Raw genomic sequence first — 21076 nt, forward strand, 5'->3', positions numbered from 1 at the left:
CCCTGAAATTAGTTTTTGCAGGTTATGATGTCTGTCAAGTCAGTATTACTATTAACATCGTCATCATTAGTCATTTACTTTTCTATATCACTTTTCTCCCTGGATACTCAAAGCACTTTTTTATCAGCTGTTGGGGCAAATGGTGCCATCTTGGGCACTCTCTGTAAAATATACTAGACAGGCTTTGGAGTGTGGGAAGAAACCAGAAAAAAATCCTTGCAAGCAAAGGGAGCATGCAACCCCTAAGTAGATAATGTCTGAACGGGACTTGAACCAATGATCTCAGTGCTGCAAGGAAGAAGTGCTAATCGCTAAGCCACTGGGGTTAATTTACTAAAGGCAAATAGATTGTGCACTTTGCAAGTGCAGTTGCTCTAGAGCTTAGTAAATGGGGTAAAGCTTCATTTTGCAAAGAATACCGAATCATATGCAAGGGAAATAAAAAAAACAGAATTTTTGCTTGTACATGATCCAATCATTGGATGATGGAAGTAAACCAGAGGCATAAATAGAACCTTCAGGGCCCCACTGCAAGAAACCATGATGCCCCCCCCCCCGCCCCCACATTCCATTTGACCCCCGGGTTTTCAATTTTGGGAGAGTGTCCATGGATATCCTCCCAGAACTCTGCCTCCAGTATGCCCCCTGGGATATGCATCCAGCGCAATCACGACGGCACTTTACCATGTGATTAGCTGATCATATGTAAACAGACTTGCTGGGTATCAGCAGTCCTTACCTCCCACAATGCGCCTGTGTAAGAAAAGGACAGACATGAACTGCCAAGAATGTCAGTAAATTGTTTACTCTGATAATCAGTACTGCCTATCAGTGCTCATCAATGCCACCTATTAGTGTCCATCAATGCTGCAGATCAGTGCTGCATTTCAGTGTCACCTATCATTGCTCATCAATGCTACCTATCAGTACCACCTATGAGTGCCCATCAATGCTGGTTATCAGTTTCCATCAGTGCCGCCTATACGTGCTCAACATTAGCGCCTATCAGTGCTGCATTTCAGTGCCACCTATCAGTGCCCATCAACGCTGCCTACCAGTGCCCAGTGCTGCCTATCAGTGCCTATCAATGCCGCCTATCAGTGCTGCTTATCAGTGCGCAATGTCCATCAGTGTCACCTATCAGTGCCGCCTATTTGTGCTCATCAAGGATGCCTACCAGTGCCACCTATCACAGCTATCAGTGCCCCTATCAGTACCCATCAATGCCACCTATCAGTGTCCATCATTGCTGCCTATCAGTGCTCATAAATCCCACCCATCATTGCTCATTAATACCTATAAGTGCTGCGCCACCTATCTGTGCCACAGACCATTGCTCATCAATGCCACCTATCAGTGCTGCCTATCAGTGCCACCTACCAGTGCCACCTATTAGTTCCCATCAGTGCCACCTACCAGTGCCCATCAATGCAGCCTATCAGTGCCCATCATTGCCACCTATCAGTGCTCATAAATGCCGCCTATCAGCAATGCCTATTTGTGCCACCTATCAGTGCCCATTAATTCCTCCTATCAGCACTGCTTATCAGTGCTCATAAATGCTGGATGCCTCCTCAACGCGACTCTGAGAGGAGAGCGTATCTCTCATACAGCCAGCCGATAGTTCTCCCTTCTTCCCCCTCCATCCTCCCTCCCTCCTTCCTCTCTTGCACGGGGAGACACAGCCGATCTGCTCCTTCTCCCCTCACTGCTCTCCTGTATGTGTACCATGGGAGGTGTGAGCTCGTTAGATTCACACTTGACTTCCCGCAGAGCACACACAGGAGAGGAGAGGGGGGTGAAGGAGCAAATTGGCTGTGTCCTGTCTCATCCTGTGCGAGAGAGGAAGGAGGGAGGGAGGATGGAGGGGGGAGCAGGGAGAACTATCGGCTGGCTGTATGAGAGATACACTCTCCTCTTAGTGCCGTGGGACTAGGAACCCCTCTGGGACCCCCCGACAGTGGTGGAATGCCAGGGCCCAGTCGCATGTGCGACTGCTGTGACCCTGGTTGTTCCGCCACTGAAACCAACTAAGTTCTGGTGCAACTGTTACTATTTAGTCTATTTTAGTACTACTGTATCCCACCTGCCAATGTACTCAACAAACATGCGCACCCTATGTGCACATATAATTAGAAACTAGCGAAAGAAAGAATGTTGATACAGAAAACCTTAACACTCATTGGTAAGATTGTTTTTACAATAAACTAATTACGGTACATTTAAATAAATTTAAATTAACTATAAAAAGAATACTCTTTAAAGCCAAACCCCTAGGATGGGTACACTCTACCCCCCATTCAAAACTTGTCTTAAGCCTTTACCTACACCCCCTCACCCCGGAAGGGCCCACCACCACCTGTTTTTTAACCTTTACTTATACTTTTTTATCTAGCTGTCTTTGATTTGGCCACATAACATGATAGGTCCTAATTGCTGCAGAGAACATTACTAGCTGCACTTTCTGCAACATTTTCTTGTGAGCCAAGGCCGGCTTGAAGACATAACCCCAGGTGGTGAGTTCTTAAAGGCCAGGACTGATAGGAAGTGGATTCAATGACCCTGTGCCTCAATCCACCTGGGAAGAGGACCAGAACTGGATTCAGGAGCCTCAAGCTTGTGGAGGACAATGTCAGAAAAAGGGTATTGCAGCAAAAGATGCCATTTCATTTTACAAAGAGATTGGTTGGTTATATTTATTTATATTTATTCATCATCTAGAGAGTTAAACTAATTGACAGAATTGTTTATTTCCAGGGAATTCTATTGGTAAGATATGTGCACTCAAAGTCCTGAGTCTGCAGACTTGCTAAAGTGATTAAAAGGCATCTCACACTCTCCGCTGGATTGTTTTTATTATTTTCAATAATTAAGAATGCAAAGGAAGAAAGTGAGCATGCAAAATTCCCTGGTGGAAAGGAAAAAAATTCCTGGTGGAAAGGAAAAAAAATCATGAAATACGACAAGAAGATCTTGTTGCTAGGTTTTCAATTCCTATAAAAGAAGGGGTTCACTCAGCCCACTGGTCACTGCCTATAACGTAAATAATCACTTTTGAGTATGCCTGTGTGAGGGCTGTGTTTGCCTGCACAGGAATGCACAGCTGTTCCCAATTTGACATTTGTGTGGGTGCGGATGCCAGTGTAGGTGCATGAGGATAGTGGTCCCTGAACGCACACTGTCTGCATTCGGGGACTCACACCCATATCAACTGTGTCCATTCAGCCTCTGCATCCTTTTTACATAAATGGGACTGCCTGCATTGGGATGTATGGAACATGTCTGCATTCCCTTGTGACCAAACATGGCCCCTGCATGAGTACATGCTTGAGTATGCCTGTGTGAATGAGGCCTCACCAGTAGTTTTTACCTTTAGTTAAGGTGTAGCCTCTGTATGGCAGCCAATGTTTGCCAAGTGGCTTGTAGCACATTCAAACAGCTAAATCTTTGTTGCCACAAGAAAACTGAATAGGCACTTTGTGTAAAATGCATCAAGGTTGCACTTTAGATGTTGGTTCATCTGTGCATACCTATGGTTGAGCAAGAGAACTATGCTGACTTATTATTTTCTGTAGCACATATCAGGTCCTCACTAAAACCTCTTGGATTATGTGAATACCTTAGTAACTGGAATCTGAAAATGAAACATATTTTAACATCCACTGGTTGACAAACTTTGTGATAAACATATAACCTTTAATAGACTTTAAGAAGGAAGCAATGGCATCCCCAGTGTATATATGCTGTGGTAGGTTTTTTTGATAGAAAGTAAATGGCAGATATGTTTTATAGTCGGGAAACTTTTCAAAGTAAACTACAACATCTTCTAAAATTAGCCAAGTATTTTTGGTGTGTTCAAATTTTGCACATAGCTTTATTTGGTTGTCAAGTAATTCCTAATTCCACAATCTAAGCAGACAAATAAAGCTGACATAAATTGTGCAATTTCCTTTGCACAGCATGGGACACAAAAGAATAAAATCACATAATGAAAATGAAAAGTATGTTTTAATTATATAAGGAAGCAGAAGTGGTTTCATTACTTTGAAACAATATAGAATATTTTTATCAAATCATCAAATCAAAATTAGCATACTTGTAGAATTAAAAGGGAAACATTTCCTGCTCATCAACTTTAATCCGCCAGTATCCTTTGTCCTTGTTCCGCCGATGAGAAAAAGGGGTGGCAAATATGATGGATTTACTTATGTGCACTGAAGTAAAACTATCGTTAACAACAGAAGCAAGTGTTAATCTCCTTTTCAAAGCCAAAAATTCTTCCAGCTTTACAATAGTGGTTTTGAATCTGGAGGGTTTATATACATGGATGCAGCAGTATGGTTTCAGTAGAGCTGTACTTGGCTGCAATGAATACAGTAATGCTTTCTATTTATTACAATACTGCCATCCTTAAATCCTGCCATAATAGTAGTAGTATAAGGGCTGACAATTCTGATGTCCTTCTGGAGATGCTAGCTGCCTGTTACTTTTTTCAATCAAATTTAGATGCAGGTAAAAGCCCTTTTATTGTTCTGGGTCAGTGACTGAAAGTTTTTAGGAAATAGCTAGGCAACAAGCCTCAAGACGAAAGATTGTACATGGCAGCCATGATAGGTTTTCTTTAAGACATAATAAAAAGACACTGCCACCTTTGGCCATTCAGAGATCAGGCAAAGTTCACCTATTGAAAAAAATAAATGCAAAAAAAAATGTGCATTTATAATTTTTTTTTCTAAGGAGCCTGCAGAGCATTATAAATATAAAGAGGTAGGTGGAGATGCCAAGAGACTTCGTAATATATTGACCAAAGCAACCTTGTAAAAGTGCTAAAGTGCATGTGCAAATTATTACCAAGGCTCCAAAAGAGCCTATTGTGCCAAAAACTTTATCAATAAAACTAAAGATTAAAAAGTGTTTTCCAAAACTGAAAATAGTGCTATGTGCCAAAATCTTCATCCAGGGAGCTGTGACTCGACTTGGGTTCCCCCACAGCAAGCTGCTTGCTGTGGGGGCACTGAACAGGAGGAAGGGGCCAGGTGCGCCGAAGAGGGACCCGAGAAGAGGAGGATCTGGGCTGCTCTGTGCAAATCAACTGTACAGTGCAGGTAAGCATAACATGTTTGTTATTTTTACCTAAAAATTCTAGGGCTTAACTATAGAGGTCGTTTTTCAATTTTGTTATATGTATTGAGCTAGATGAACTATTGTGACCTGCACCCTGAGCAGTGAACTTGCTTAAAGGCTCTTTTAGGAGCTTGGAGCTGTGCAGTTTTTCTTTTAGCATGTTGTAAAAATAAAGTGTACAGAAATTGTAAGATAAATCATAACTACATATATAGCGTACTCCATATGAGGCCCTTTGTTCCATTTATATATAGATCCTATTTTACACCTTGTGAACAATCACTAGTGATTTTGGTAGCAGGACTGAGATAATAAATTCTCCTGAGCAACTTAATCATGTGACTGTCAGAAAGTGGTTAAATCAAGAGGCACATATGGAGCTTAGCCTTAAGGGCTCATTTACACTACCAGCGGTAACTCATGTTTTTAAACATTGGATAAACACAGTCCCCACTGCAGCACATACCACAGAAAACAAATGTGTTCTAAGTGCTCTTTTGATGCCGCAATGTTGGTGTAATACATGGTGAGGTGAGCTGCAGAAAAATGCATGATATCTGCATTTTTCTTCAGTGCACTGGATGACACACATGTCACAGCAGCAACACATTTCAAATACTGTTGTAGGAAAAAAGAGTAAGCATCGCAATCTCCTGAACACACATCACGCTGCTCCCTGCCGAAGCTGTCATTGTCACTACATGTGCTGAAATATTTTTTTTTAAAAGCCAGTGGAGTGAAAACACACCCAAAAACTTCACACACATAAAGAGTGAAACACAAAAATGTGCAACGGGTGTTACATTGATCCTCCACTAGGGAAGGACCTTACCCTGATCCCCCACTAGGGAAGGACCTTACCCTGATCCCCCGGGGTGTTAGGCTCCAGACAGGGACTGAGGTACTTCTCTTGGGTCCATCTGGCCGAAACCAGATGGACCCCCGTTCTCTGGAAGGACCCCCGTTCTCTGAGCCGGCCATTGTGTTACACAATGGTCACTTTTCACTCTCCCACTTCCTTCTCCCCACTTTCTTGGTCCATCTGCCGAAACAGACCCACCCAAGTACTAGGTGGGACTCCCCCAAAGGGAGACCCCATGAGAGGGGATGAACCAAGCCAGAAGGCCTATGTCCACCCCCTCCCAAGACTTTCAGAGTAGGCCGGAGGACCCACCCCCTACTTATCACATAGTGACAAACGTGTATACACATCAAACAAAAAAGTACAAAAAAAGTGACAAACACGGTGATAAATAAAAAGAAAGTGGGGAGAAGGAAGTGGGAGAGTGAAAAGTGACCACTGTGTAAGACAATGGCCGGCCCTCTGGCCAAGAATAAAAATTTCCCCTGGTCCTAGCCAAAAGGCTCGGCCCTTGAGGCAGGTGCGAAAAATGTGTGTTGTGGTGAAGTGACCATGGTGCCATAAATCAAATGCCAAAATACTGTGACTGTACAACACCCCTGAACTGCGGCTTCAGGGGCACATTCACCACTGGCTTTTAATGCAACCCTGACCACCAGCCCAGACCACAGCAGCCCCCACCCCAGCCAGGAAGGCCTGAAGTTCTGGAAGCTTGGTGAGAGCCCTTTACCATCAGGCCCCACAGTCACTCCCATCCCTCCTACCTAATTACATTCGAGAAATACTAACCACCCCCCCCCCCAAAGGAGGAGTAAGTGTTCTCTACCGAAAAACTGACTGAAGCTACAGCTACCCCAATCTAGGCCAGAAGGCCAGGGACCTGACCCTTCAGCCGGACCCAGTGGTTCTCCATCCCCATCAGAAGGCTTCCCTTTCAGCTACGAACCGCTCCAGGTTGCCTTTACACCAGCAGGTTTTACATAGCCTCCCCCATCCCTGATACCACTTCGCCGTAGATCAGGGACAGAAGCAAGCACCACCTCCTGGCAACCGATAAGAACAGCTACTGCACTTGATCTTAGCCAAAAGGCCAAGAAGCGAGACACGTGCTGAAAACTGCTGTGTTTTACTGTATAGGCTAGCGTGACTGTAGCCTAATAGGTGATTGTTGGGTGGTCTTTAAATAGACCCTTCATTTGTGCTTTGTAAAACATGCAATTACTGCTAATAACATGTGTGTGTAATGTTAAGGGACATTTTTTGCACAAATTATAAGTAATATAATTAACTTCCTAAAAAATGAAGCCCACAGAATCCTATTAACTTAACTATTAAATAGTAACTATTGCTATTAAAGTAAGCAGAACACGAGAACAGGGACAAACAATTAACCTATATATAACACATATACAACTAAACAGCTGGAAAATAAACCTGAGGAAATGCTGTGATGCAACTTGCATTGCTTTTGAATTTTTACAATGTGCACATATGCTGTATGAGCAGGATCCTCTCTACCATTTTTTCAACCAGTAAAGTGAAGACACCTGTTATTGTTAACATTAAAAAGAATGGGCAGTACATTTCCATGGGGCATACAAACAAAAATAATAGAAACAAGTCCAGAAGATGAAATAGCTCATCAAAGCTTGCAATCTAAGGGTTATTATTTCTGCATTGTGGCTTGTATTGCACAATGATTCACAATGCTTCACCCGTCATATAATAATGGTCTTCCTTAATTCTACCCTGCATTTTTATTTTTTAAATCCACTATAAACAATTATCAGACTTTAAATTAAAAAGATCCCTACTTGCTGCCAGCCTAGTGAGGACATCAATTGGCTACTTTTGTATTTTAAAATAGGACTATGGGGGGGGGGGCGTGGTCTGGCTGCTGTGAGAGATGGCCAACTAGCTGTACAGCTCTGCTCTCACCCAGGGCCTCACAGCAAATATAAGCAGCGGGACCCGCTCTAGGGCTGCAACTAATGATTATTTTCATAATCAGTTAGTTGGCCGATTATTGTTTCGGTTAATCAGTTAATATCCCAAAAAAAAGTGTGGTGTATAATTTAGTTAAAAAAAAGGCAATTTATTCTTAAATATCTATATGCAGTTGTATATATAAATAACCAACTATATGGTTAGAGAGCAAAATCTCTAATCCACTCTGAGAATAATAGACAGAAGAGATATACTGTATATACTATTAGAGGTTGAATCTGGTAAATATCACTCTTTAAAGAAAAAAAAATGTTAGACTGTTCTGCAGATTTTCAAACAGAACTGTAATATATTATATGCTGGCCATACAAAAACAATGTCTTACTTTAAAATAAAATGTCATTTTAAAAATGTTTGTTCGATTTTTGAATCATTGGTGGGGTGAACTCGACGTTAGTTTTCAACCACAGTCACAGGAATTTTCAGACAGTGTATGTGGTTTTCGTTCAGAAATTACATTCATTTTAAAACAGAATGTTAAAAGCAAGTGAAAATTTCAAACAACATTCTTTCAATCAGCAAATGAACAAAGATTTTACATATGAATATTTTCATCTGAAAATTGATCCATGTGGCCAGCATAAGGCTCGGTGCACACCTATGCAGTTTGCTTTTGATCTGTTTCTACACTGCTTTTTGCTGTGCGTTAAGTACAGTATAGAGCGCTACAATAGCAAGGTAAGGAAAACTTCTGCCTTTAGAATCACTCACTTCCTGCCCAGGACTACATGTCCCATGAGCCATTGCTTCTCACACATTCACAAGTTCTCAGGCACTTACTGACATGTATAGATGGTGTAGTGAGCTGTATGTGTGATGCACTGTATTTCCTGATATGTAAACAAATAATGCATTCTGTATGCAAGCTAACTAATCGGCTGGCCGATTAATTGATTATGAATAGTAATCGGTTCATTTCATAATCGATTAGTTGTCGATTAATTGATTAGTTGTTTCAGCCCTAACCCACTCACATTACCTCCATTGCGGAGGATCTGACTGTCAGAGACCTGCAGGCTATGTCCCTCAGCTGCAAACGTCCAGACAGCTCCAGGACTACTTCATGAAACCGCCACAGCAGCGCTCTCAAGATGGCGCAAAGCGAAGGAGTCATGATTCCTGTCCATGCCTCTGTCGCATTTCAATTAGACCATATAATACAAGACCACTCCGGACCATTTATAATTCTTTCTGCTTCATTTAACAACCATCCCCTAACAATAGTGAATCTATATAACCCAATAGCCACCAATCATCCTTTTACAAATCTATTTTGCGGAAACTACAAGTCTATCCCAAGGATCAACTTCTTATTTGTGGAGACTTCAGTGAAGTTGTAGATTCCTCCCTAGACTCCTCTAATATCACCAGGAAACGCTCCTCTGCGCTGTTCTCCTTATTCCTTTGGGAAAACATTTACGACATTTGGAAATGCATGCATGGAACGGAGAAAGACTTTACTTATTTTTCACACTGCCATTCTTCTTATTTCAGAATTGATCTGTTCTTGACAAATTCTTTACCATTACAGAAAATATCCTCGTCTAACATTGGGCTGATTACGTGGTCTGACCATGCACCCATAAACATTACCTTGTCTCTGTCCTCCTCCCCTAAGTCTCACACTAGGTGGAAGATGAATACCTCTCTCCTTAATAACCCAAATTATGGTCCTCAGATCAAGTCTGGAATTAAACATTACTTCCTTGCCAATGCAGGTTCCGTCTCTAATCCAGCTACACTCTGGAACACCCACAAACCTGCTATTCATGGTCTCTTCCTAAAATTTGGTGCCCAGGAGAAAAAAAAGACACTCAGCAGAAATTACTCACTTGCTAAACTGCATCCTTGAGCAAGGCAACAAATCCTCACCCTCACCACAGGTCACTACTGAACTTCGACAACTACGCTAAGAACTCAGCTCCCACTTTCGCAAAAATTTAGATTTTTATGTCTCCCGCCTCAAACTCAACTGGTACTCACAAGGAAACAAATCTAGCAAATTACTTGCAAGCCAATATAAACGCAAACAGTCCCAGACAAAAATCCCTTATATGACTGATTCCAAAGGAACCAGACTCCCAAACCCACTCAACATTGCTAACTGCTTCCGCAAATTTTATGCTAACCTTTACATTACAACCTAGGATCTGCAGGTTCAGAGGATCTGCCCACTAATCAAACCATCCACTCTTTTCTCTCCAAGGTTAATTTGCCTACACTGACTACAGACCAGATCGCAACACTTTCCCAACCCTTCACGCCTCATGAAATTACCCCCTACCTCTGCGACACACTCAGTCACTTTCTCTTGACTGGCAAAATCCCCAAGAATCCCTAGAAGCCTTAATTGTAACCATTCCCAAGCCTAAGAAAACTTTTTACAATCCAGCTCACTACCGACCCATATCCCTCCTTAATAAAGACATTAAACTTTACTCCAAACTTCTAGCTTCCCGGCTGGCAATATACTTACCAAATCTAATACACAATGACTAGGTAGGGTTTCTTCCCCACAGACAAACATCTAATGTCACTATACTCTTTTTGAGTTTGATTCAATGGACTGAACACCACAAAATGCCTTCTCTGTTGATCTCTTTAGAAGACGTTTGATAGAGTACACTGGCGATAACTCACGGAGGTCCTGACAAAGTTTGGCTTCTCTGGCAACATCCTACAAGCCATCCTGGGGTTATACTCTAATCCAAGCACCAGAGCGTGGACCTCAGGTTACTTGTCTCCATATATTTCAATAACTAACGGGGCCCGTCAGGGCTGCCCCCTATCTCTGCTCAGGGCCGATCCTACCCAGGGTGCGAAGGATGCTTTGCACCCAGGCGCCTGCAGAGGTGGGGGCGCCGAAGAGCCAGACTTCTCCCTTCCCCCTTCCCTCCTTCTCTCCTTGTGAGTGTCTGTCCAGAACTCCAGTGTGAGCATAGGGCAGCCCGTCCAGCCTGGTAGTGCTTGGGGGAGGGGCGTTCCTCTTCCTGACACGAGGGTTCTAGTCAGTGGCCGCTGATGTGCAGGAATAAATTCCTCACACTGGGATTCCACACTGTCTCTACCAACTCCAGTTGGAATGCCTCCCCCTCCCATCTCTATCTCGGGCTGCAGGAGAGAGAACTGAGGTGAGTCAGTGTGCTGTATGTAGGTATGGCATCCCCTACACACCTTTAGATGTGCTCTGGGCTGCCCCTGCTAGGAGATGTTTTATGGTATGATAGATTACAATAGGATACACAGGCCCTGTCCCTTCCTGCACCTCAGTAGTTCATTTACAGATGTGATGTTTAATGAGATGTACTAAGAGCCCTTTCACACTGACAGTGCGGGGGCATCGGCGGTAATGCACTGCTACTTTTAGTGGCACTTTACCGTCACTTTAGAGGTACATTTAACCCCCACTAAAGGGTTCAAAGGCGCAACTGCCGAGGCGCTTTGCAGGGACTGCCCATTGATTTCAATGGAGAAGGGTGCTTTAGGAGCGGTGTATACACCGCTCCTAAGGCGCCTCAAAGAAGCTACTTGCAGGAATTTTTTGGACGTCGTGCCAGTGCTCTGCTCCAGTGTGAAAGCATTCGGGCTCTCACAGTGGGATTGCAGATAAGGCTTTTTCCAGGTGCTATTTTTAACACTAAAGCACCTGAAAAACGCCTCCAGTGTGAAAGGGGCCTAATGGACCATCTCCTGTACTATGTCTGCAGTAAGGATGAGCTCCGGCGTGTTCGCAAGCTGCACGTGCAGAGCTCGCCAGGAACTCGGCACTGCACAGCGCTAATCACAAGCAGTGAGACATTTCCCGATCTGTGGCTGCAGAGATTGGGAAATGTCTCACAGCTTGTGATTAGCGCAGCGCATTGCCAACTTCCTGGCGGGCTCTGCACGAGCAGCTTGCGAACACGCTGGAGCTCATCCTTAGTCTGCAGTCTCTGACCATCTCCTGTATTATGTCTGCAGTCTCTGATCATCTCCTGTACTATGTCTGCAGTCTCTGATCATCTCCTGTATTATGTCTGTAGTCTCTGACCAACTCCTGTACCATGTCTGCAGTCTCTGATCATCTCCTGTACTATGTCTGCAGTCTCTGACCATCTCCTGTACTATGTCTGTAGTCTCTGACCAGCTCCTGTACTGTGTCTGCAGTCTCTGACCATCTCCTGTACTATGTCTGTAGTCTCTGACCAGCTCCTGTACCATGTCTGCAGTCTCTGACCATCTCCTGTACTATGTATGTGGTCTCTGATCATCTAGTGTGCTATGTCTGCAGTCTCTGATCATCTAGTATACTATGTCTGCAGTCTCTGATCATCTAGTGTACTATGTCTGCAGTCGCTGATCATCTCCTGTACTATGTCTGCAGTCTCTGATCATCTCCTGTAGTATGTCTGCAGTCTCTGACCATCTCCTGTACTATGTCTGCAGTCTCTGATCATCTCCTGTATCATGTCTGTAGTATTTCTGGGGGCTCTTTCTAACAGACTCTCTAACAAAAGCTCTCTCTGTCTCCATCAGAGAGGCCCCCCTCCAGGTCCCAATAAAGTACTCTTGCTTCTCTTCCTATATTTTGTTTATTGTACCTGTAAGGATCCCAGGGTAATGAAGACTTAGTGGTGGAGCATCTCTGTGGTTGAGTCGTTGCCATAGAAATATTTGTAAAGGGGAGGGGTTACTAAAATGACCACGCCCATGTGGGGGCGCCAGAAATATTTCTGCACCCAGGCGCCTGTGACCCTAGGATCGGCCCTGTCTCTGCTTATCTTTACGATAGTAATTGAACCCTAGTCACAACCATAAGGTCCCATCCCCTAATCTCTGGAATCACCATTGGTAACTCCACTCATAAAATTGGTCTCTATGCAGTTGACATCATAATTTCACTAACGAACCCGCTTGACTTTCTTCCCTACCTACTGCACACTCTAGAAGACTTCGGTAGAGCATTTCTTTATAAACTAAATCATTCATCATTCCAAATCATCAATGCTGGGCGTCTGCCAAACTGCCAATATCAAACTCCAAATCTCTCAATTAACCCTGTTCTCCTGGGCACCGACTGACACCCTTACCTACTTAGGTATCCAACTGGTTGCTCCATCTACCAACTACTTTTGTATCAATAGTGATACACTCATGAAGAAATGACAGGACACCTGCATGGCAATGAAGTCTTTGAAAACATTCAGGGCTGGCCGTTTTGCCCTAACTAAAATGTTTTTCCTACCTTTCTATTCCATGCCTCCCCTGTAACTTCACCCAAATCCAACGCAGTTTTACCCTTTTTATATGGTAAGGCAAGAAGTCTCGCCTCAAGCAGAACTTGCTCTACAACCCCACCTCTCAATGGGAGTGCCTGATAAAAGCCTACTACAAAACTACTTTACTTGACCAAGCTAAGACATGGTGGACTGCATTGACAGGTTCACATTGGAAACAAATTGAACAAACAGCCGCACATCAATATTTATGGCTACTCCTCTGTGCCTCATGGCTTCGTCCTCAATCCACACACTGTTTTCTGGACACTGTGAATGCAGCCTTGAAAGTCTGGGGCTCCATTCCACAAATTACATAAAAGGCCTCACTCTCCAAACTCTAGCTCACTTCCCTCTACACTCCTTACAGCTTATTTCCCCAGATTTACCTGTCAACCAATAAGCCTCGAAGGGGATATCTACCATTGGACACCTATACTCCCACCAGGGACTCACTTCTTTCCAACATCTGATTAACACCTTCCACATCTCCAAAAGGGACCTCTATCTCTACCTACAGATCCGACACACCTTATCCTCCCTGTCCTGGTCTTCCTCATCGCTCATCTATAAGTTGATCGATTTCTACAATTCCAAATCCCCCCATCTGAAAGGTACTTCTTTAATATATAGACTACTCACAGCTACTCCCACTGATGAGAAAAGTCTACCCATGGAATACCGGGGAAGAACTCTTCAATTCTCCACTTCTACTCAACAATGGCACTTTGCCCTCCAAGTCCCACGCCTCTTCTCCAAGAACATTTCCCACTGGGAATCAACTATGAAGCTATATCTCAACTGGTATTATACACCTACTAAACTAGCCTGGATACAGCCTTCAATCTCTCCCAAATGCTAGAGACTTTGCAACATGGATGGCACCCCATCACACATTTGGTGGGAATGCCCTATTCTAACTTCTTTCTGGTCTCAAGTAGATGCTTTTCTTACTGAAATAACTGGCAATTGTGTTAGACTGACCCCACAAATGGCTCTTTTTGGTATCGGGTTGGGGATGTGGCCTCACTTGCTACATTCCTTAGTCACCCATATTCTCATTGCAGCAAAATTATCTATTGCCCGCAAATGAAAATCTAAATATACTCCCACTCTTCAGGAAGTGATTGTCACTCTAAATGATCACTGATGGAAGGGCTATTTGCAAAAGCCCATCTAACTACTCCAAAATTTTACAATCATTGGCACCACTGGCTTCATGACTCCAGATACACCCCACTTAGCTGATCTGTTTCATTCTCAGTTACACAATACCTTACATTCATTCTTGACCCACCTATACAACATCACTGGTCCTACTCGCTGTTATTATGTTCCCATATGCTAAGCTAAACTCCCCCCATTGATAAAATATACCACCACCCCCCCCCCCCCCCCCCCCACTATTGATACAACCACACCATTCACTCTTTTCACTTGGCATTTCAGAACTATGCATTAGTAACTCTTACTTGACAATGTCAATTACCCCTCATCCATACACCCTATCTCCCCCTTTGACTTATGTTATTGTTTGCATTACTTAATTAACGTTAAGTTACAATACACTCCGTGACTACCTGTTATTTGATGTTAAGTCACCGCTAAGTCTTTACCTTACTGTACAACTCTGTACTATCTGTGCGTCCAAAAAAAAAAAAAACTTAAATAAAACGTGAATTAAAAAAAATAGGACAATATTCCTTATGATCACTCTTTACAGTGCACTTATTCAGCATCAGACATATTAGTGTTTGATGCTGTGATGTTGCCTGAATAATAATATTGCATTGTAGTAAACTTACTTGTAGGCACGTAAATGTTACGTCTGTCTGTTCAGGAAGCTAAGAGTTAATTGTATTCCCAGATTTTTTTCTTGGCGGGCTTTGTTGGGTCTGGCCCACTGGCTCAGTGTATTATAAAAGGAACAGGGGGTCTATGCCTGGGGGGGATAAAAGAAAGAGGGAACAGCCAGAGTCAGATGGAGCCTAGGACTGCAGGCGTTGGAACACTGCTATGCTGTTATCAGAGCCTGGAGGAACAGAGAATTACCAAAATCGGAGTTAAAACCATTAGGTCAGCTTATATCCTAATCAAACATAGGGTATGTGGGCCAAAATTAGACATGTACTCACATTCCCCCTAGCTTGCTAAAAGGTCACTTGTTCCGAAATGTCCTAATATTGCAGAGTACACAGGGAAAAAATTTAATTGCCTACTGATTTGCACTCTCTGTCTGTTTATAGCCTGGTCTGCAAGTACTACTAAGAATTTCACATCAGGGCAATGAAGGGCACTTGTGAAGATGGAGGCTTCTTGATGAGCTAGGGGAAAGATATCTCAAAAGGCAATGCTTTCTGCGGACAATACAGATCTCAAATAAATCTTTACTGTAGAGAATGGAAGTCTACAAGCAATCTTTCTGGACATGAAGTGTAGAAAATCTACATGTCAGTCTTTTTTACGAAGCATAGCAGTCTCTCTACTTCAAAAGATACTAACATTGCAACTTACAAAAAAGATATATCCCCCCAAAAAGATAAAAATTAACACAAAAGCTTATTTTGTAAGCATCTAGGAGCTTATCCAGATTGGAAAACGGAGATGAATGCACATGAAGGTTGTTTGATGACAATAGTTTAAAACTGGATTTGCTTTCCAGTTAACTCACAGGCAAATTCTGCCAACTGTCAATTAGCAGTTTCCAATTAGACTAAAATTCCAGCCAACACAGACTGATAGATTGCACAGCAAAAGATACATAAATATCAAATATTTTCTGAACACAGCAACATACTTGGTTGTGGATATTATTAGTTGTACTTCAACAAAGTTCCTTTTTTTTTTAGGTTTAATGACCCTTGGAGGATCTAATGAACATGAGCTATTGGCACGTGTTCATTTAATCTGTACACTTATAGGAGAATTTCATTTTTATATGGCCATTGACTTCCACCCTCACTCTTCTTCTCCACACGTATTTCTTGTACTCTGTACAAAATGTTCCCTCAATATTCATTCCAGACAGTATTATTGTTTTACTGGGAGAAGATTGTCAAGAATAAAAGGCAGCCTGGAACCTGCTTTGGGACTGGAAAGATGGAAAAAATGTGTTGCCATAATTTGACAAGCTGTTCCTTTTTATAGGACCTCTTCCTGTTTTCCCCAGATATGAACAACAGCAATAAAAATGGCATACAACTGTAGAAAGACAGGAAATGAAGAGGAGAATATAAGTCAAAGGGCTTGCGCTCATTTGACAGCGCATCATACAATAAACCAGAAATGTCTCATATAAGATAAAGTAAGCATGCACATTTTCATCTGAAGATCAAGATAGATTTTTTTTCCAGCATTTCAGAAAGATTATATTTGTTAAAAATGTCATATTAAAATGATAATGCATGAGAAACATTTCTGGATATAATCAAAATGTTGTAAACAAGCTTATAGTGTTATTACAATAACATATACATTAGCGGCCTTTTGGTCATAAATTGACTTTGTTTCTTATAATACATCAAACAACAATGATGTTACAACCATTGACTTAGCTGAAACTCACAGGGCCCCATAGCAAACTTTTTAGAAGATCTGTTTGTTAAACAGAAAAACAAAAACAAAAAAACACTCACCTGTGCTACAGCATATATTATAATATTTTGTTGTTAATGCCCTCTTACACTGGTAGCCAGTAGGATGAAGAAGGTTACCTTGAATTGATGGTTAGTGTGAGGATGAAGGCCATTTTACATTAGTGGTCAGTAGGAGAAACAATGCTCCCTTATGTTTCTGGTCAGTAGAAGGGATAATGCTCTCATATGTGTATGACCAGTATGAAAAGGAATGCCCCTTTACAAGGTGTGAAAGATCCAACGGGGACAGGAGATTTTGGAGAGGACTGCAGGGTAGCCTCTTGCTTACTGACTATCGGCCCTGGCTTTTGAGGGGGCTCTATTTGTTGGGAGGTGTGTGCATGGGGGGCCTTTGGAGGAGTCTTGCTTCAGATTCGAGTCTATGTCTCCCCAAAATGCACACAGACTCTGGGAACATAGGACCTGGATACAGATTTGAGGTCTCTGTGCCCAAACCAGCATTGACTGCTTCAATCCCCTCCTAGACTCAGAGACTCTAAGGAGAAGATTGTAATCTGCTCCAAACAACTTGATGCTGGTGTCTCCTGCTGCTTTGTGTAAATCTTTTTATTAAGGTGTCTATCACTGTATAATTCCTCCATTGTGTGCCACCTAGGTCCCATTGTTAAATGAGTCACCTGTTGTTTCAGTCTGTCTGCTAATCCTCTTGGAGATGTGATTAGTATAGTTTCCACTTCACCTTGTTACCAAACCATTGTGGGATGTTTATGTGTTTATGTTTGCTGTTCATTAGATGTACTGTTAGATGAGCTGATGACATTACTGTGTAATTAGTTAGCTGTTAAATGTTGATTGAATTTCTGTTTGATTGGATCTCTGTTGGCTGATGATTAGATTCCTTTTTTAAAGTCTGCATTGTTTAGGATAATGTGATCAAGCTCTTATCTGATTTTGTGTGGTATATACTCTGTGTGAATTTACAATAAAGTCAGTTTCAGTTTGCACCTAAGCTAGTGTTGTTCAGTTCTTGGGTGCAATGCTCAACTATAATACCTTGTTCCAGAGTGGAGGGCTCTGTATCTTGGCGGTAGAACCCAAGTGGGGTGCCAGGCAGTCCATCACACATGGGTGTTAAATAGCAGGAAGGAGGCCCTATATGTGGATGGTCAGTAGGCTGGCAGGGCAACAGGGTAACTATGCAGAGCAGAGTAAATCCTCACATGGAGTAGTGATTGCCACAAATGTCAACATACTCATACAAACCAACTTAATACTCACATGCTTTGTTGACATTTGTGGCAGTCATTCACTTCCAGAAACATTGTATGCAATGGAAACATAGTTACTTTATCTCGCAAAGTTAGGAGATGCCAACTGTCAGCTTTCAGGTGGAAGTGCAGGTGAATCAGGAAGCTGTCCCAGGGTCCATATTCCCATCTGCGTCGCAAGTTACAGAGAGGGGAGACCAGCCATTGTCTGTTTGCTGGTCTTTCCTAGGGGACAAGGATTTTGGCACTTCCAGTTTCTGTTACTTTAAAAATAACCTCATCTTTTATATTTTCCCAAAATAAATGAGTATTCTAAAATTACCTGGAACTAATGCATTATGTACAAAAAATGTTGAAAATTTTGAAAATATTGGCACTACACCATTTTATTCTATAGTGTCTCTGTTTTCCGAAAATATGTACTGATTGTGGGTTTTAACTAATCTTAAGGTCAAATTTTTTTATTTGTTTGTAAACATAACAAATATCCCTCTAAGAATCTATAGTAATTTATTAAATCCATCTACTTGGTACTTGATCATAGTATGAACCCATCATCAGTTTTCTTTATTCCCATGATATTTCCAGTTACTGGACACTCTAGGTGACCATAGCTTAAAAGTAAAGATCTACAGTGTTTGTTGATATTAGGGTTGAATTTCTATGGTGTTAGCATTAAATTAAGTCAGGGGAACACTTACAGATAAGGCTTCAAAACAAAATGTTGATAAGTAATAAATATACAAAAGCGCCTGCTCCCCTGTGATGTAAAGAATGAAGCTGCCTCCCTTATAGTGAAATACTATAAGAACATTAAACCAAAATAGGAAATGGCGCTAATAAGACCTTACCATGCAACAATCCTGTCCATGCAAAAAAGTCCATATAGTGAAACAAATCCTCACAGTGACTTGATTCCAAGAAAGATAATCACACCCCTGTATGAGTGAAACAGGAATGTATTACAACTTGAATCCACCACCAATGTGATCAAAAAGCACAGTTTCCCTTATGGAAATACACTCACCAGACCCCCTGTGACAAGTTGGAAATGACAAAATGCATCGGGCGTGGCTACACAGGAACTCGGTTGCTGTTGTGATTTCGGGAAGGATGGAAGGTGATTCTACTGACAGTTGAAATCAGCATGGAGGTAGTGGGACTGAGATCAGCTATACCTAAACCAACCCATTTAAATGCTGAGCATATAATGTTTTAAATGTGAGCGGTATACTTTTTAGATAAATTACTTTTTAATGGGAGTAACGCACTATTGGAAGCCTCCTTTTTTTTATCACATACATGCAATGAAATGAGGAGAGTTGATCGGGAGGTGATGTTACCAAGTGGAGATTGATTAAATACTCAAGCGTATCTGCCTTTTCATGAGGATGAAAGGCAATTGGATCTGGTGAGTGTATTTCCATAAGGGAGATTGTGCTTTTTGATCACATTGGTGGTGGATTCAAGGTGCAATATCATTCCTGTTTCACTCACACAGGGGTATGATTATATTTCTTGGAATCAAGTCACTGTGAGGATTTGTTTCACTATATGGACTTTTTTGCATGGATTGGATTGTTCTAAATATATATGTGAATTGTAATACTGCTTATATGTGGTGGTTTGTGCTACTGTGAAATTGATTATTGGTTTTGCACTAATATTAATGACACATATGTTTTTTGAACTTTAAAAACGTACATTAAAATAATCAACTAGAAAAGTCCATAAATAAACGTGGTATATCCCACACCATAAAATGTGATGATCTTCTATTCTGGTAAATGATAATCCAATGAAACACTAAATGCCACCACCACTGTGAGAAGTGCGCATTCACCGTCACTCCAGTGACCTTTAAATGAATAAAGATCAATAAGCGTTTTGGGATATTTGATGACCCATTCAAATTTATCACAGCCTCACCATCAGATCTTCCAATAATGTCCCATACTGTATCTGTCATTCTCCCTCCAAAGGAAATCACCACCATATAGTGTAGTATTTTATTGCACTAGATTTTGAGATAACGAAAATATATTGCACTTACGTGTAACTGTGCCCTGACCCAGCACAAATGTATACAGACTAAGCACCGCTGCTTCTCCCCCCCCGGGATCGGAGTACGTTCCACCAAGAGGAGGTTTGGGGCAGACCTGATGTCAGAAGTAAGCTGGAAGTGACGGCCCGAACTTCCTGTTGGTGGAATGCACATTAATCCCGGGAGGAAGAAGCAGCGGTGCTTAGACTGGTAAGGCTGTATACGTTTGTGCCGAGTCAGGGCACAGTTATATGTAAGTGCAGTATATTTTTTGTTATCTCAAAATCTGGTGACACTATGTTTTTTTACAGTATAAGGAAGAAGGTGTTAGGCAAATAGGGTTAATTTCAGAGTGCTCACAAAGAACCTCTGCAGGGAATAAAGTTCCAGATGAAAAGAAGAACTGGGCTGTAATGCATAGAAACACGGGTAAAGAAATGCTTCTTGATGCACAGGAAAAAATTATTACCAATTATCCTAAAGGCTGCTCCAGTACGTCTTAAGGTGATTGTAAGGCTACTTTCACATTGAGGTGCTTTACAGGCGCTACAGCGCCAAAAATACCGCCTGTAAAGTGCCTCTCCTGTGTCTCCAGTGTGAAAGCCCGTGGGCTTTCACACTGGATCGCTGCGCTTGCAGGACGGTCAAAAAAAGTCCTGCAAGCCGCATCTTTGCAGCCTTATAGTGTAATGGATGTGATTAAGAGAATCATGAAATGTCTATTCCAAGGAATATATGAGCACATGTTTTATATGCCTGACATATCAGCTTCAGTTTATCAGCCTTAAAACATATTCAAATATTTTGCAAAGCTCACCCTTACCTTGGTTAGGAACTGGACTGCAACAGTTAAGAAGTTTGTGCCTGCTTCCGAGAAGACATTCAAAATATAACAAGATAACACCAATGGTTTAAAATAA

The 21076-nt window shown here is 42.0% G+C and overlaps 1 protein-coding gene and 1 pseudogene across 3 annotated transcripts in view; both read right to left on the bottom strand.

The window, feature by feature from the left end:
* GRID1 (glutamate ionotropic receptor delta type subunit 1) overlaps positions 1-21076 on the bottom strand; it is a 1972711-nt gene that overhangs the window by 984760 nt on the left and 966875 nt on the right. The window lies entirely within an intron of this gene.
* On the bottom strand, positions 6955-7088 carry LOC141106969 (U2 spliceosomal RNA; annotated as a pseudogene).

Source organism: Aquarana catesbeiana, linkage group LG08, assembly GCF_042186555.1.
Source record: "Aquarana catesbeiana isolate 2022-GZ linkage group LG08, ASM4218655v1, whole genome shotgun sequence".
Taxonomy (NCBI): Eukaryota; Metazoa; Chordata; class Amphibia; order Anura; family Ranidae; genus Aquarana; species Aquarana catesbeiana.